The 17817-nt window shown below is 47.1% G+C and overlaps 1 protein-coding gene across 2 annotated transcripts in view; it reads left to right on the plus strand.

Annotated features, from left to right (window-relative positions):
* Positions 1-17817, plus strand: part of LOC137523126 (lymphocyte antigen 6 complex locus protein G6d-like) — a 53530-nt gene that overhangs the window by 9477 nt on the left and 26236 nt on the right. The window lies entirely within an intron of this gene.

Below are 17817 nucleotides of genomic sequence, written 5' to 3' on the forward strand. Positions count from 1 at the left end.
AGTGCATTACTTTCCACTTGTTGCAGGCACAGTACCCTAAATAAAAACAATGACAGACTGAGGCAGTGACAGGCCACCCTACAAGGGTCCTCGAGGTTGTCCTGCTGTGATTTCCTGTGGCCCTGGAAGAATGTCCAGTGTTCAAAGGGCACATACCATCAACACCCAAAATGCAGTGGAATTAGTTGACTGGCTTACACAGCACACCCCATCTTCTGCAGCTTCCACACGGAACCTTGACACAGCATCCTCCTCCCGCTCTGACAACCTAACAACAACTTAGCACTCGGCCAGCAGCCAATACCATCTCTAGCTCCACAGCCTCTCCACTTGTTATGTCAGAAGAATGGTTCCCACATTCGTGTGATGTGATACACAACCATTAATGGCAGAAGATGAAGACGATAAGGATGTCACACCACGTGATGTATCTCAGTCAAGCATCAGTACACACATGGACGTAAGGTGTGAGGATGATGTTGGTGCTTATTAGGTGTCTGATACAAGTGAAGTGGTGGATGATGATGATGATGTGTGCAGGGATGTCACATGGGTGCCCACAAGAAGAGATGAAAAAGAGGGGGACAGTACAGATTGGGAGAGAGAGAGGAGGAGGAGACGAGTTGTAACTAGCAGGGGGGGAGCTTGTCGCAAGGAGATAGTGGCACTGTCAGACAGCATGTATCGGCACCTGGGGTCAGCCAGCCAACACGCCCTATATATGGATCTGGTGCCTACCAGCCCTTCACAGCTACTAATAGGGATTCTTATTGTCAGCACCTCAGGCACTCCATGGCACTTGTTCTGCTTAATCTTCCAACTGTGTCTGCCATTGCCTCAAAATACAGAAAAAGAAGAGTGCTCTAAGACCAATATGTGCAATAGATAATTTGCCCTGTCCAGGACAGGTCTCACCTGGATTCAAACGTCTGTCGGTGAGACATAGCCTGCATGCTCTTGTGTCCCTTTAAAAGCCAGGGTCCAGGCTCTGGGGATGTCCTTTGGGAGGTGCAACCAGTATGGATGTCTGGATGGTGTCCTCGCATCCAAGATGGTGGATGGGCAATAACAAAAAAGTTTTGAGGGAGCGTTTAAATCTTTCCACAGCAGATATGCTGTGGAAAGGCATTCTAGAGGATGCATGAAGCACATGTGAAATCTTGTATAAATGTATGCAAGGAGGTAATTCTAGTGGAGGACAATAGAAGGTCTTGTGTAGATCTGAGATTGCGGCTGGGTTGGTATGTGCAAACTAGTGAGGAGATGTATGGGGGGGGGGAGAGATTGTGGAGAGCTTTGTAAGTTGGAGTTAAGAGTTTGAACTGGATCATCTGATTAATTGGCAGCCAGTGAAGAACTTGACAGAGAGGAGCAGCAGAGGAAGAGCGAGAGGAGAGATGAATGAGACGAGCAGCCAAGTTCAGTACAGATTAGAGTGGTGCCAGACTGTTAGTTAGTAGTCCAAAAAGCAATACATTACAATAGTACAGACAAGATATTATAAGAGCATGTACTAACATTTTGGTTTTGTCCTGAGTGAGAACAGGTCAAATGTGAGATATGTTTTTGAGCTGAAGATGGCAGGAGCTGGTTAGGGAGTGAATGTGAGGAATAAAAGAGAGAGACTATGGCCTCGATTCATAAAAGTGCTGTCGGGAAGGTAACGTCGAGCGGGGAAACACCGCTGTCGGTATTTCCGCTTTCAGGGTGGTAATTCATAAAAATTTTGCTACTTGTGACAGGCGTGCGGAGATATTCCGCTGTAGGCAGGCGTTAGGCTGTCGGGAGACATGCGGAAACAGGAGAAGCTGGCGGAGTCCCTCCGTGCGGTGTTCTCTCTGCAGCTGCTTGGGACTCGGTCTGTCCCATTCACTGCACTGTATTCCGCATGCTTCTCGCCACATCAGAGGTAGCGGTAATACCCGTCCGCATACCGCTACCTCTAATCTTTATGAATTGACATTTGTTACTTTTGCTATGATAATCACCGCGCAAGGCGGTGATTGATCACTCTGCTCGCGAATGTCGGCTTTTCATGCGGGAAAAGCCTTTATGAATACATATTTTGCTGTGTGGTCGGTAAAGTGAGCGGTTTTCTGCATTTCCGAATGCGGGAATGCTTTATGAATCGAGGCCAATGTCAAATGTTACCCCTAAGCACTGTGCTTTAGTAACTGAAGTTATAGGGTTGTCATCAACATTTACAGTTATTTCAGGCAGAGACGTGAACAGAGACAGTGGATAAATGATTAGTTCTGTTCTACTCTTGTTAAGTTTTAAGAAGTGAAAGGTCATGAAAAAGCATATAACAGACAAGCAGCCAGGAACATGCTTGAGGAGCAGGGCTGCCACCTCATCACTTTAAATACCAGCACATAGATATGAATTATACATGCCTTGTGGCTAGTTAGATGCAGTTTACGCACTGATTATGTGTGAGTAGCCCCAGAGCCTGTATAAGTTAGATGTGCCGGTATTTTAAATGATGAGGTGGCAACTCTATTGAGGAGGGAGTTAAGGTCTGGGGCTGAGTGGTACAGTTCTGTACAATCTGCAAATAAGTGGTATTCAAACCAAAATTAGCTGATTAAATTGCCAAGGCCATGCATGTTTATGGAAAAAGGAAGGGGCCAAGGACAGAGCCTCGAGGTACCTCCATAGACAAAGGATGTGGAGAGGAGATCGGATCCAAGTAAGAGATTGTGAATGACTTTCCAACAAGATAGGAAGATATCCAGAAGAGATGAAGGCCCTTTATGCCTAAGATAAAAGTATCTGTAGGTTGGGTATAAATAAATAAATAAATACATTCCTCCTTAATAAAGGGGCACTATGGCGAAAAATTGTAAAATTTAAAATATGTGCAAACATAGACAAATAAGAAGTATGTTTTTCCCAGAGTAAAATGAGCCATAAATTACTTTTCTCGTATGTTGCTGTCACTTACAGTAGGTAGTAGAAATCTTACAGAAGTGACAGGTTTTGGTCTAGTCCATTTCTTCATAGGGGATTCTCAGTAAGGCTTTTGTTCTTTATAAAGATGTTCCCTAAAGGGATTTAAACAATGATGCTGGCCAGCATCCCTGCTCGCTACAGTTGTTTGACAGTTGGACAGAGCAACTACCATTCACTAAGTGCTTTTGAAAATAAATAAATCACTGAGAATCCCCCATGAACCGATGGACTAGTCCAAAAACTGTCAGTTCTGTCAGATTTCTACTACCCACTGTAAGTGACAGCAACATAGAAGAGAAGTAATTTTTGGCTCATTTTACTCTGGGAAAAATGTACTTCTTATTTGTATATGTTTGCACATATTTTAAATTGTACAATTTTTCGCCATAGTGACTGTAAGGAATAGCTGAGATACCGCCGCATGGGCGAGTGGCATGGCGGCTATCTCCGCGTCTCAGCCAGCGGCTGCTGCCGTGCAGCAGCGTGATGTTGCTTTGCCTGGTCCTTCTAGTTCACACAGATGGAGAGCTACGTGCGCGCGCCAGGCGACAGGACCTTTATGCTGCTAGAAGGGGAGTCAGCTGATTAGGCCGATCAGCTGACTCCAGCTATGCTCTGGATTGGCTGAGTGACTGGGGCGGCGCTGTGGAGCGCTTTTAGTATATATAGGACTTGCCTGTCACTTGCAGGTTGTCTGTTGTTGCGAACAGTTACGTGTGAGCGCTCAGACCTGAGTCAGATCCCACAGTGTGTTAGAACCAGCCGGAGCTGGGAATTCACACTGACTCAGATTCCATTGATAGTTTAAAGTACTATTGCTTGCTACTGTTTATGTGTTAGACTCAGTGCTGGTCGTAATGGAGAAAGCTACGCTTACGGATCATTACGCGTAATTTTACGCTATTACGCATTACGAAATTACGCTTACGGCATAGACAGTCAATTTCGGTACATGTCTATAATTACGCATAGCACTTACGCAATTACGCGTAAGTATACCGTAATTCAGGTTATTACGTTATAGGTTTACGCGTAAAATCCTACTAGCAATTAATGCGTAAGGTCATGCTGCCAAGCGGAAAAGTTGACGCATGGATCAATGTTAGGTAGCCGCCGACTTTAAGGGTTAATAGCAAAGCCCCCTTAAGTGCTAAGAGCCTCAAATTTGGAGAATATATTAAGGAGATCAGAAGGAATAAGAGGAAAATTTTTTTTTCAAAAAGACCTTATAGTTTTTGAGAAAATCGATGTTAAAGTTTCAAAGGAAAAATATATACATTTAAAAACCCGCAGACTTTAACGGTTAATAGCAAAGCCTGCTTAAAATTTAGGAACACCAAATTCACAGGGTATATTAAGGGGATCAGTGGGAATAAGAGGAAAAAATTTTTTTTCAAAAAGACCTTATAGTTTTTGAGAAAATCGATTTTTAAGTTTCAAGGGCGAAAATGTCTTTTAAATGCGGAAAATGTCAGTTTTTTTTGCACAGGTAACAATAGTGTTTTATTTTCATAGATTCCCCCAAGTGGGAAGAGTTTTACTTACTTCGTTCTGAGTGTGGGAAATATAAAAAAAAAACGACGTGGGGTCCCCCTCCCAGACCTCTTTAACCCCTTGTCCCCCATGCAGACTGGGATAGCCAGAATGCGGAGCACCGGCCGCGTGGGGCTCCGCACCCTGACTATACCAGCCCGCATGGTCCATGGATTGGGGGGTCTCGGAAGGGGAGGGGCAGCCAAGCTTTCCCCTCCCCCTCCGAGCCCTTGTCCAATCCAAGGACAAGGGGCTCTTCTCCACCTCCGATGGGCGGTGGAGGTGGAGGCCGCGATTTCCTGGGGAGGGGTTCATGGTGGCATCTGGGAGTCCCCTTTAAAAAGGGGTCCCCCAGATGCCCACCCCCCTCCCAGGAGAAATGAGTATAGAGGTACTTGTAGTACCCCTTACCCATTTCCTTTAAGAGTTAAAAGTAAATAAACACGACGTCGGGTGCGGCGTAGTTACAATGTAACAAAGTTGTTACATTGTAATAACTTTGTTACATTGTAACTGATTAGTATATTTCCGAGGATATTGCGTGGGAACTGGCTTTTAAAGGGACAGGTAAGTATTAATGGTTAATTAAGAATATTAAAGGACTTTTTTCGTGGTTATGTTTTTTGTTCAATTAAAATACTTTTTCTATGTGTTTGTGTGTTTATTTACTTTTAACTCTTAAAGGAAATGGGTAAGGGGTACTACAAGTACCTCTATACTCATTTCTCCTGGGAGGGGGGTGGGCATCTGGGGGACCCCTTTTTAAAGGGGACTCCCAGATGCCACCATGAACCCCTCCCCAGGAAATCGCGGCCTCCACCTCCACCGCCCATCGGAGGTGGAGAAGAGCCCCTTGTCCTTGGATTGGACAAGGGCTCGGAGGGGGAGGGGAAAGCTTGGCTGCCCCTCCCCTTCCGAGACCCCCCAATCCATGGACCATGCGGGCTGGTATAGTCAGGGTGCGGAGCCCCACGCGGCCGGTGCTCCGCATTCTGGCTATCCCAGTCTGCATGGGGGACAAGGGGTTAAAGAGGTCTGGGAGGGGGGACCCCACGTCGTTTTTTTTTTATATTTCCCACACTCAGAACGAAGTAAGTAAAACTCTTCCCACTTGGGGGAATCTATGAAAATAAAACACTATTGTTACCTGTGCAAAAAAACTGACATTTTCGCCCTTGAAACTTAAAAATCGATTTTCTCAAAAACTATAAGGTCTTTTTGAAAAAAAATGTTTTCCTCTTATTCCCACTGATCCCCTTAATATACCCTGTGAATTTGGTGTTCCTAAATTTTAAGCAGGCTTTGCTATTAACCGTTAAAGTCGGCGGGTTTTTAAATGTATATATTTTTCCTTTGAAACTTTAACTCAAAAACTATAAGGTCTTTTTGAAAAAAAATTTTTCCCTCTTATTCCTTCTGATCTCCTTAATATATTCTCCAAATTTGAGGCTCTTAGCACTTAAGGGGGCTTTGCTATTAACCCTTAAAGTCGGCGACTTTTTTATATTATACGGGAGCGTAATATTACGCGATTACGGCAGACTGTGTAATTTCAATGGGAGTTTACTGTCTTACGCGTAATTTGTTACGCGTAAAACGTAACCCTATGGTCTACGCGTAATTAATTACGCGTAATACCGTAACCTTACACGTAACGCTTACGGTGCATTTGTAGTGAATTACGATGCGTAATTACGCTAATGCGTAATTTCGGCCCAGCACTGGTTAGACTAGTTCCCGGGTGTTGAGACCAAGGACCTCACACCTAAGACTAGGAGATTACTGCATTGCTACTGTTTATGTGTTAGACTAATTTCAGGGTGTTGAGACCAAGGACCTCACACCCAAGACTAGGAGAGATCTATATTGTCACTGCCTATCTGTTAAATTAAAAACAATGGTGCATGAGCCAGCCTGGGGCCCCGGGAACTCTCACTGCCCGGGGCCCCAGAACCAGCATCTAACACCATATATGAGTGCAGCCAAACACTTGGAGCTGCCACCCCCAAGGCCTGTCTCCTACTGCTCTAAAACTTACCAAACACACAAATGGAGAAACTCACTCCCAAACAGTTCTCTGCTGCTTTATAAAGCCTGCAGGCTGCTTATAAGCCAATGAGAAGTGCACACATAATACACCTAGCTTGCAGTGGTTAATCAAGCAGAAGCTGAGCAAGTCAGCCAGTAGGTTGGAGAGGGCTTCAGTTGCATATAGACAATGGTTATATGACCAGCAGGGGGCACCAGCGTGCAGGATATTCCCTCTCATCTGCCCCCCTCCTAACTAAACTGCATGGGATACTACAATAAAATTAAAAACAATGGTGCATGAGCCAGCCTGGGGCCCCGGGAACTCTCACTGCCCGGGGCCCCAGAACCAGCATCTAACACCATATATGAGTGCAGCCAAACACTTGGAGCTGCCACCCCCAAGGCCTGTCTCCTACTGCTCTAAAACTTACCAAACACACAAATGGAGAAACTCACTCCCAAACAGTTCTCTGCTGCTTTATAAAGCCTGCAGGCTGCTTATAAGCCAATGAGAAGTGCACACATAATACACCTAGCTTGCAGTGGTTAATCAAGCAGAAGCTGAGCAAGTCAGCCAGTAGGTTGGAGAGGGCTTCAGTTGCATATAGACAATGGCTATATGACCAGCAGGGGGCACCATCGTGCAGGATATTCCCTCTCATCTGCCCCCCTCCTAACTAAACTGCATGGGATACTACAATAAAATTAAAAACAATGGTGCATGAGCCAGCCTGGGGCCCAGGGAACTCTCACTGCCCGGGGCCCCAGAACCAGCATCTAACACCGTATATGAGTGCAGCCAAACACTTGGAGCTGCCACCCCCAAGGCCTGTCTCCTACTGCTCTAAAACTTACCAAACACACAAATGGAGAAACTCACTCCCAAACAGTTCTCTGCTGCTTTATAAAGCCTGCAGGCTGCTTATAAGCCAATGAGAAGTGCACACATAATACACCTAGCTTGCAGTGGTTAATCAAGCAGAAGCTGAGCAAGTCAGCCAGTAGGTTGGAGAGGGCTTCAGTTGCATATAGACAATGGCTATATGACCAGCAGGGGGCACCAGCGTGCAGGATATTCCCTCTCATCTGCCCCCCTCCTAACTAAACTGCATGGTATACTACAATAAAATTAAAAACAATGGTGCATGAGCCAGCCTGGGGCCCCGGGCAGTGAGAGTTCCCGGGGCCCCAGGCTGGCTCATGCACCATTGTTTTTAATTTTATTGTAGTATCCCATGCAGTTTAGTTAGGAGGGGGGCAGATGAGAGGGAATATCCTGCACGCTGGTGCCCCCTGCTGGTCATATAGTCATTGTCTATATGCAACTGAAGCCCTCTCCAACCTACTGGCTGACTTGCTCAGCTTCTGCTTGATTAACCACTGCAAGCTAGGTGTATTATGTGTGCACTTCTCATTGGCTTATAAGCAGCCTGCAGGCTTTATAAAGCAGCAGAGAACTGTTTGGGAGTGAGTTTCTCCATTTGTGTGTTTGGTAAGTTTTAGAGCAGTAGGAGACAGGCCTTGGGGGTGGCAGCTCCAAGTGTTTGGCTGCACTCATATATGGTGTTAGATGCTGGTTCTGGGGCCCCGGGCAGTGAGAGTTCCCGGGGCCCCAGGCTGGCTCATGCACCATTGTTTTTAATTTTATTGTAGTATCCCATGCAGTTTAGTTAGGAGGGGGGCAGATGAGAGGGAATATCCTGCACGCTGGTGCCCCCTGCTGATTCCTTGCTCATCAAGGAATCTCTAGCTGCAGACCAATCCTCACCATATCTCTCCAATCAGTGGTCCCTGCCCCTCAGGTGTCCACTGGCTGCAGTAGTGTCTGTATCTCCCGCTTCCCGGGAGATAACCTCTCCGATTACTGTTGCACAAAACACTATACTACATTGGGTGTCCTGTGTCTAGCTCAATGGTTCCCAACCTGGGGGCGATCCCCCCCCAGGTTGGCGATTTAAGTTCTAAGGGGAGCGGTAAATTTGTGGGGGGGGGCGACAGGGGGGCGATCAGTATGAAAAGGCAGAAAAAATAAAGTGTCGCAGTGTCACTCGTTTTTAAGAAAATTATGGGCAAAAAATATGATCTGTATAAAATATGCAAGTGTGCATGATAGAGTTGCGTAATTCCTCAGGGCTCGTTGGTCACGCGCCGGTGTAATGTCAGATATTGCAGCCCGGAAGCAGCCTTCCTCACTGAGTATCGCGCATGCTGGTTCCCGGGCTGGAGGTGTAATGTCAGATATTGCAGCCCGGAAGCAGCCTTCCTCACTGAGTATCGCGCATGCTGGTTCCGGGGCTGGAGGTGTAATGTCAGATATTGCAGCCCGGAAGCAGCCTTCCTAACTGAGTATCGCGCATGCTCAGTGGGAAGTTAGATATTATTTACCTGAAATATCTTCGATTCTGCACCACGTACTCAGGGGAGGAAGGGGACCCCCAGATCTAGCTCTGCGTCGAATTGCAGCCCCCGAGCCCCGCTAGTTCCCGAGGCTGCAATTCGGCACAGAGCTAGATCTGGGGGTCCCCTCCCTCCCCTGAAAATTTCGGGAGTGTACGTGGTGCGGAAGCGGAGATATTTAGGACGTTTTACGTGGCTGCACAATTTAATGGGACGCAGGCTCCTACTGCGCATGCGGGGCTGCACAACGTGCGGGGCTGCAATAGCCGACATTACACCGGTAAGGGAATTGGCGCAAAGTAATTGAGTCACTGGCTATTGTTAGCTGGCAAGGTCACAGCGCTACCCCCTCCACTGGCACCACCACCTGGCGTAAGGGTATACCGTACTAAGAGGAGAAGGGGGGCGACAGGGGCGAGTCGTCTTCCCCTAAGGGGCGATACCTCATAAAAGGTTGGGAACCACTGGTCTAGCTATACTAGTATTATTGGTGATCCTGCAGATCATCACATCATCAGGTATAGCATCTGTATTATTGGTGATACTGCAGATCACCAATAATCAGAAAAATCTGTGTTGCTGACACCAATCGTTACAGAACAGCAGACCAAACAATATGGACGTACTACACAGCCGAGTTGACAGTTTAGCCACTTCGGTGGATAATCTCATCAAGGTGCTTGATGGCCAACAGACTCAAATCACCGCTTTGTCTGGGTCAATTCAGGTTCTCCAAACGGCTGTGATTGCAGTGTGATCCCCTCCAGTTACAGACCTTCGCATGTCTGTACCTGAAAAGTTTTCTGGACATAGATCTGACTTTCAGAATTTCAGAAATCGAGTGCTATCATATTTTGAGTTGAGGCCTATCCTCTCGGGAACTGGGTCTCAGAGAGTTATGTTTATATAGACCCTTTTGTCAGGGGATTCACAGACATGGGCATATAGTCTTCATGCAGAGCATGAGGCTCTGAGATCAGTTCAGGAATTTTTTAAAGCTATGGCCATTATATATGATGATCCGGATATTGCTTCCACCGCTGAACGGAAGCTAAAAACCCTATGCCAGGGTCGAAATCTGGTAGAAGTTTATGCGGCAGAGTTCAGAAAGTGGGCTGTATCAGCTAGATGGGGAACATATGCACTGTTAGACTGTTTTTTGTCAGGTCTATCTGATGCAGTTTCCGAGTTGATGTTGGGACATCCTTAGCCTAAGTCCATTGACGAGGCAATCACTTTAGCGGTACGGGTAGACCGCCGTTTACGCTATCAAAAACAGTCCCAGGGTAGAAATGCTGTAAGATATGTCTCCTACGCCTCCTCTCCACCCTCGTCACCTCCACCAGAGCAGATGCAAATCGGACACTCTAGATTGACGCAGGTGGAAAAGATTGCAGGAAATCAGAAAAACTCTGTTTATTCTGTGCTGAGGAGGGTCACAGGGTTCAGAATTGTCCTAAGAAGTTGGGAAACGCTGCCGCCTAGGTGTAGTCAGAGGTAATAGCCTAGGCGAGCAGTCTCTACCTCTAAACAATAATCATCTACTCCTTCCCTGCTCCATCATGTGGGAAGGTCAGACTGTCCCCACTGAAGCCTTTGTAGACTCCGGCTCTGCGGCCAATTTCATAGATTATGACTTTGCTAAAAAGTTGGGAATTCCCTTACTTCCATTAGACCGACAGATTCAGGTTACTGCGGTCGACGACTCTCCATTACAGAGTAGACAACCTCTTTCTCAGACCCCATTGTTGGTGTGTAATGTAGGGGTGTTACATAAAGAGACTTTACAGTTTCTGGTTCTGCAGATGGCAACCTCTACCATTATTCTTGGTCTGCCTTGGTTACAACTTCACTCTCCTCAGATTGACTGGGCTTCAGGTCAGTTAAAGAGCTGGTCGGCCCATTGTCATCATCATTGTTTAGAGAAAGTTACTGTTTGCGCTACCAAGATTCAGGTTAAAGGGGTGCCAGTACAGTATGCGGCAATCGCTGATGTGTTCTGTCCCAAGTCCGAAGATAAACTCCCGCCTCACCGTAGCTTCGATTGTCCCATAGATTTGAGATCTGGTTGTATGCCTCCTAGAGGTCACCTTTATAATCTGTCAGGACCTGAGAAGGTGGCAATGCAGGATTACATCAAAGAGAATTTGGCCAAAGGCTTCATCCGCCCTTCTCGCTCACCAGCTGCGGCAGAATTCTTTTTTCGTACAGAAAAAGGATTGAGGCCTCCGACCCTGCATTGACTACCGAGGTTTGAATAAGATTACAGTAAAAAATCGTTACCCTTTGCCTTTAATTAACAATTTATTTGCTCAGGTGACCAATGCCAGTATCTTTTCCAAACTGGATTTACGAGGTGCATACAACCTAGTACGGATTAGAGATGGTGACGAATGGAAGACGGCGTTCAACACGCCCGACGGGCACTACGAGTATCTGGTTATGCCCTTCGGGTTGTGTAACGCCCCTGCCGTCTTCCAGGAGTGGATCAATGAGGTTTTCAGGGAGGTACTGGGGAAATTCATGCTAGTGTATCTAGACGACATAGTGATTTTTTCCCCTAATCTGACGGAACATCGTAAACATGTCAAGTTCGTTTTGAAGAAATTGAGACAGAATTCACTGTATGCCAAATTAGAGAACTGCCTCTTCGAGGTCACTTCCGTCCCTTTTCTGGGTTATATTATCTCTACATCTGGTCTCTCCATGGATCCAGAAAAAGTCTCAGCTGTTTTGGAGTGGCCACAACCTGTGGGTTTGAAGGCACTCCAAAGATTTTTGGGCTTTGCCAATTACTACAGGAGATTCATCAAGGGTTTTTCCTCGGTAGTGTCACCTCTCACCAGCCTTACCAAAAAAGGGGCTGACACGTACCACTGGTCAGCAGAGGCACATTCAGCCTTCTCCACTTTGAAAAAACTGTTCTGTTCTGCTCCCATTTTGAGACATGTGGATGTCACCTTCCCCTTCATTGTAGAGGTCGATGCCTCAGAGGTCGGGGTTGGGGCTGTACTGTCTCAACGCTCTGGTCTGCAGGGCAAACTTCACCCTGTGTTTACTTTTCCCGTAGGTTTTCTCCCACTGAGAAGAACTACGATATTGGCAATCGAGAGCTTTTGGCCATTAAATTAGCCTTCGAGGAATGGTGGCATTGGTTAGAGGGGGCAGAGCATACTATCACTGTCTATACGGGTCATAAAAACTTGGAGTACATAGAAAGGGCCAAAAGACTTAGTCCTCGACAGGCCCGTTGGTCCCTGTTCTTCTCAAGATTCAGATTTGTCATAACGTACACACCAGGGAGTAAGAACGTCAAAGCTGATGCCCTATCTAGGTGTTTTGAGCCAGAGACAGTGCAACCCTCAACCCCAGAAACCATTCTACCTCAGAAAATAGTCTTGGCAGCTACCGAGACCTGGAAGGATTGGATGGCTATTTTGGGCCCTTATCAACAGGATGTTCCAGAAGGGAAGCCTGAGGGAGTCATGTTTGTACCACTGCCTTTCCGCCTGCAACTCCTGCAATTGTTCCATTCCCATAAAAATGTAAGGCATCCTGGGGCTGCCAGAATTCAGGATTTGCTGGCCAGATGTGCTTGGTGGCCTATGCTAGCAACTGATTGTAAGGAGTTTGTAAGAGAGTGCTCCGTTTGTGCCAGGAGTAAGCCCTCTCGTCAGGCACCAGTGGGTACACTATAACCCCTACCAGTGCCAAGTGAACCCTGGACTCATCTGTCGATGGACTTTGTGGGAGAACTCCCCAAGTCTGAGGGCAAAAGGGTCATCTGGGTGGTAGTAGATAGGTTCAGTAAGATGGCTCATTTTGTCCCTCTGAAAGGACTCCCCTCGACCCAGGAGTTGGCTGATCTCTTCATCCAGCACATTTTCCGGTTGTATGGCATTCCAGAGAATGTAGTGTCAGATAGGGGAGTCGAATTTGTGTCAAAATTTTGGAGGGCCTTTTGCCATCAGCTGGAGATGGACCTTTCATTTTCATCAGGCTACCACCCACAGACCAATGGCCATACCGAGAGAATAAACCAGTCCCCTGAGCAGTTTCTCAGATGTTATGTGGCAGATGCACAGTCTGACTGGGTAAAGTTCTTGCCATTTGCAGAATTTGCACACAACAATCTGAAGAGTTCCTCTTCAGGATTCTCCCCGTTCCAGGTAGTCTCGGGAAGATCTCCCAAGTTTGCTCCATTACCTGTGGCATCTACCCCATTTCCGGCCCTGGAGGATTGGCAAAGGGCATTGAGGGAGATTTGGGGAATGGTTAAGAGGAACCTGGGGAAAGCCTTCCAGGCTCAGAAGAAACAGGCGGATAAGAGACGGTCTGTAGAATGGAAGTTTTCCCCAGGCGACATGGTTTGGGTCTCTACTTGGCATTTAGCTTTAAAGCAACCGTCACCTAAACTGGGACCCAGATTTGTAGGACCATACCCGGTGTCCACAAGGATTAATGACGTCACGTATGCGATTGATCTCCCAGCTAGCATGAAAGGTGTGAGATCATTCCATGTGTCTCTGTTGAAGCCTGCTGTGCATGTGGATTCCTCCCCCTCCCCCCCCCCTGTGATGGTTAACGACCAACCCGAGTATGAGATCGAGAAGATTTTGGATTCTCGATTGGTGCAAAATTTTGTGCAGTATCTGGTCCACTGGAAGGGGTATGGTCTGGAGGAGAGAACTTGGGTGCCGGATTGTCACATGCATGCTGAGGAATTGAAAAAAAGAGTTTTATGACTTACACCCTGAGAAACCGGGTAGGAAGTGTCCGGGGTCCACTCCTCAGGGGGGGGGTTACTGTAAGGAATAGCGAAGATACCGCCGCATGGGCAAGCGGCATGGCGGCTATCTCCGCATCTCAGCCAGCATATTGCTTTGCCTGGTCCTTCTAGTTCACACAGATGGAGAGCTACGCGTGCGCGCGCCAGGCGGCAGGACCTTTATGCTGCTAGAAGGGGAGTCAGCTGATCAGGCCGATCAGCTGACTCCAGCTATGCTCTGGATTGGCTGAGTGTCTGGGGCGGCACTGTGGAGCACTTTTAGTATATATAGGACTTGCCTGTCACTTGCAAGTTGTCTGCTGTTGCGAACACTCACTGGCAAATTTATTTATGGGGGGATGGGAATCACTGGTATTGGAAAATTCACAACAGGAGGGGAAGATATTAATGTGGAAGAGATTTATTGATGATTTATTTATTGTATGGGGGGGGGGAGGGAGGAGTTGGAAAAGTTTATGGAGTTTTTGAATCACAATGATCTGAATATAAAACTTGAGATGGAATGTGACACTAAAATTATATATTTTCTGGATATTGAAATAGAGAAACAAGATGGGCACTTCATTACACGTACGTTTTTCAAAAGCACGGATAGGAATGGATATTTGTCCACAAAAAGTTGCCACCATTCACAATGGTTGAAGGCGGTCCCAAGGGGACAATTCACACGTATTCGAAGGAATTGTAGCAGGGTGGAGGACTATATGCAACAATCACACACGCTGGTGGAAAGGTTTAAAGAAAAAGGGTACAGAGAAGCAGAGTTATAAAAAGAGGTGATTGAAATAGGGAAGAAAGACAGGGGTAGGTTGATTAGGGGGGAAGAACACAAGAGGGCACGAAGTATGTGGTACCACTTGTTACAGAATTCTCCAGCCAGCATAGAGAAATGGAGGATGTAGTCAGGAGACATTGGCATATACTGAAGGAGGACAGAACACTCCAGAAGATACTGTCAGAGAGGCCCCAGTTCTTATACAGAAGGGCCCCTAATTTGAAACAGATACTGGCACCCAGCCTGGTGGAGGGGCCTAAGAACAAAAAGAAAGCCTTTTGACACCAAAAGGGGTTCTTTCCATGTAGGGGGTGCAAGGCAAGTGAAGAGGCTAAGGGCAGCAAGATAAATGAGGTCACATCCCATGCAAATGGGGCAAAGTTCAAGATACTACAGAACACCACATGTAACACAGTAGGGGTGGTATACCTGTTATGGTGTGGGTGCGGGAAACAATACATAGGCAGAACTACCAGGGCATTAAAATCTAGGGTGATGGAACATATCAGGAATATTAAGAAGGGGTTTGGAGGACATAGTGTGTCAGAACACTTCAGAACCCACCACCAATGTAATCCGGGGGGGCTACATTTTTCTGGCCTTGAAAAGATGGAGTATGGGCGGAGGGGTTGCCATAAGGTACGACATAAATCCAGGAAAGAGACAAGGTGGATTTATGGGCTGGGGAGTTTGCAAACAGGAGGGTTGGACATTGACCTGGATCTAAATTGTTTTATAGCTGACAACTGATAGTATGTTGATGATTTAAGAGAACAACAGGATGTATATAAAGGGGATATAAGACATATGAGGATAATATGAGCTTTTTTTTTTTGGGGGGGGGGGGGGTCTTTTTAACTGATTATGTATGTAATGAAGTGCGGATAGCATGAGCGTGTTTAGGGGGGTTTCTTAATTGACTACGTATGTAATGAAGTGTGGACAGATGATGTGAACGGGCCTTCCCCTTTGCAGGGTGGGCTGTAAGGTACGAGTGTAGGAAGGGGTGGCCCCGGTAGCAACAAGCTTTACCCATATTCCTTGTAATAAGGATATCCCTTGCATTGAATACAGTTGCCCTAAGTGTGGAATGCACCCACATGGATGGCTAACGGAGGTAAAATGGGGGGGAAGTTTTGTAAATAGGAAGTGGGGATGGGGGCAACCAATCAGCTTGCAAACTAGTCAAAATTGACGCGTACGAAATGACGCGTATGACGCGGATAAAGGCAGCCAATAAGTGCAGCCCGAGAGGCAACATGTGATGACGCGTACGTACTGACGCATGTGATGCGGATGGATGATGCGTACATGGTGACGCGTATGACACGGAAAATGGTGGCCAAACGCGGACGTAATGACGCATGTAGTGTGTGCGGACGCGACCAATCGATAGAGATGGAAGGAAACATGTGATCACGTGTACGTATTGACGCGTATGACGCGGACGGAAACAGCCAATCAGCATTGAGGAAAAGGATATAAGAACCCTAGTAATGAGTCCAACTCCCGTGCCCCTGATGAGTCACGAGGGAGTGCCGAAATCAATCGGGCGGGAGGTTGGACATACCAGGAAGTGAATGGCCGGTGGAGGCGGTGGTGCCTGCAAGCTGAGTGGAGGGGGAGCTGGAGGACCCAACACAAGCTGTGCCCTGCCAGACAACGGGGGAGAGCCCGTAAAACTCTATATGTGCAATACCTCTTGGAGCATGTGAGTGCAATTTTATAATTAAAGTTTTACGTTTTAAACGGAGTTACGCTATGCAGGCTATTTCTTTGAGGTACTTTGCATGGACAATGTGGAGAAAGATGGTGGTCTAAAAGGACAGCATCACAGCGGTACCAGGATCCTAAAGTACTGAGGTTCCTGGATTTGTGCATGGTTGGCCAGTCTAGCAGTTGCCAATACATCTGGGGAGTCTGTTTACTGTTGGGTGTCCATGGTGATGGTGGCACAAGAGATCAAGAAACTGCATATAAGAACGGCATATGAGAACTCCTGATTGATGTATATGTGGACTTTTATACGAATTAGGATGTGCACTTAAAGGGATACTGTAGGGGGGTCAGGGGAAAATGAGTTGAACTTACCCGGGGCTTCTAACGGTCCCCCGCAGACATCCTGTGTTGGCGCAGCCACTCACCGATGCTCCGGCCCCGCCTCCGGTTCACTTCTGGAACTTCAGACTTTAAAGTCTAAAAACCACTGCACCTGCGTTGCCGTGTCCTCGATCCCGCTGATGTCATCAAGAGCGCACAGCGCAGGCCCAGTATGGTCTGTGTCTGCGCAGTACACTCCTGGTGACATCAGCAGGAGCGAGGACACGGGCGTGCAGGCGCAGTGGTTTTCTGACTTTAAAGTCAGAAATTCCAGAAGTGAACTGGAGGTGGGGCTGGAGCATCGGTGAGTGGCTGCGCCAACACAGGATGTCTGCGGGGGACCATTAGAAGCCCCGGGTAAGTTCAGCTCATTTTCCCCCGACCCCCCCCCTACATTATCCCTTTAAGCGATTGTGTACAAGTTACGTGTTAGCACTCAGACCTGAGTCAGATCCCACAGTGTGTTAGAACCAGCCGGAGCTGGGAATTCACACTGAGTCAGATTCCATTGATAGTTTAAAGTACTATTGCTTGCTACTGTTTATGTGTTAGACTAGTTCCCGGGTGTTGAGACCAAGGACCTCACACCTAAGACTAGGAGATTACTGCATTGCTACTGTTTATGTGTTAGACTAGTTCCCGGGTGTTGAGACCAAGGACCTCACACCTAAGACTAGGAGATAACTGCATTACTACTGTTTATGTGTTAGACTAGTTCCAGGGTGTTGAGACCAAGGACCTCACACCCAAGACTAGGAGAGATCTATATTGTCACTGCCTATCTGTTAGACTAGTTCCCAGGTGTTGAGACGAAGGACCTCACACCTAAGTCTAGGACTGTGACACATTATTTGTTACCTGTTATGACCTTTGGCTTTCCTGACTACCCTCCACTCCTCTGATTCGGTACTTCTGCTCATCTGATTATCTGTTGCCAACACTGCCTGTACCTGGATACCGAATCTTCTGCTTCTGTACATTGTCTGTCCGTGTGTGCCGACCTGGCTTGTCTGACCTTTCTGGCTGTCACCTAGCTCTTGGGTGAGCAGCCTTACTGTACACCTGTGACACCTGCCCTTCAGGTGGTTACTTGCTGCTATTACCGTCCTATGGTCACCAGCCCCTCTGGAGGCCATCAGGCAGCATAGCAAGTGGATTTCTACCTCTCTAGGTCCACTGGCTGCAGTACAGTCTGATTCCCTGCCTCTCAGGGAATCCTTGGCTGCAGTACAGTCTG

Source organism: Hyperolius riggenbachi, chromosome 6 (assembly GCF_040937935.1).
Source record: "Hyperolius riggenbachi isolate aHypRig1 chromosome 6, aHypRig1.pri, whole genome shotgun sequence".
In the NCBI taxonomy this organism is placed as follows: Eukaryota; Metazoa; Chordata; class Amphibia; order Anura; family Hyperoliidae; genus Hyperolius; species Hyperolius riggenbachi.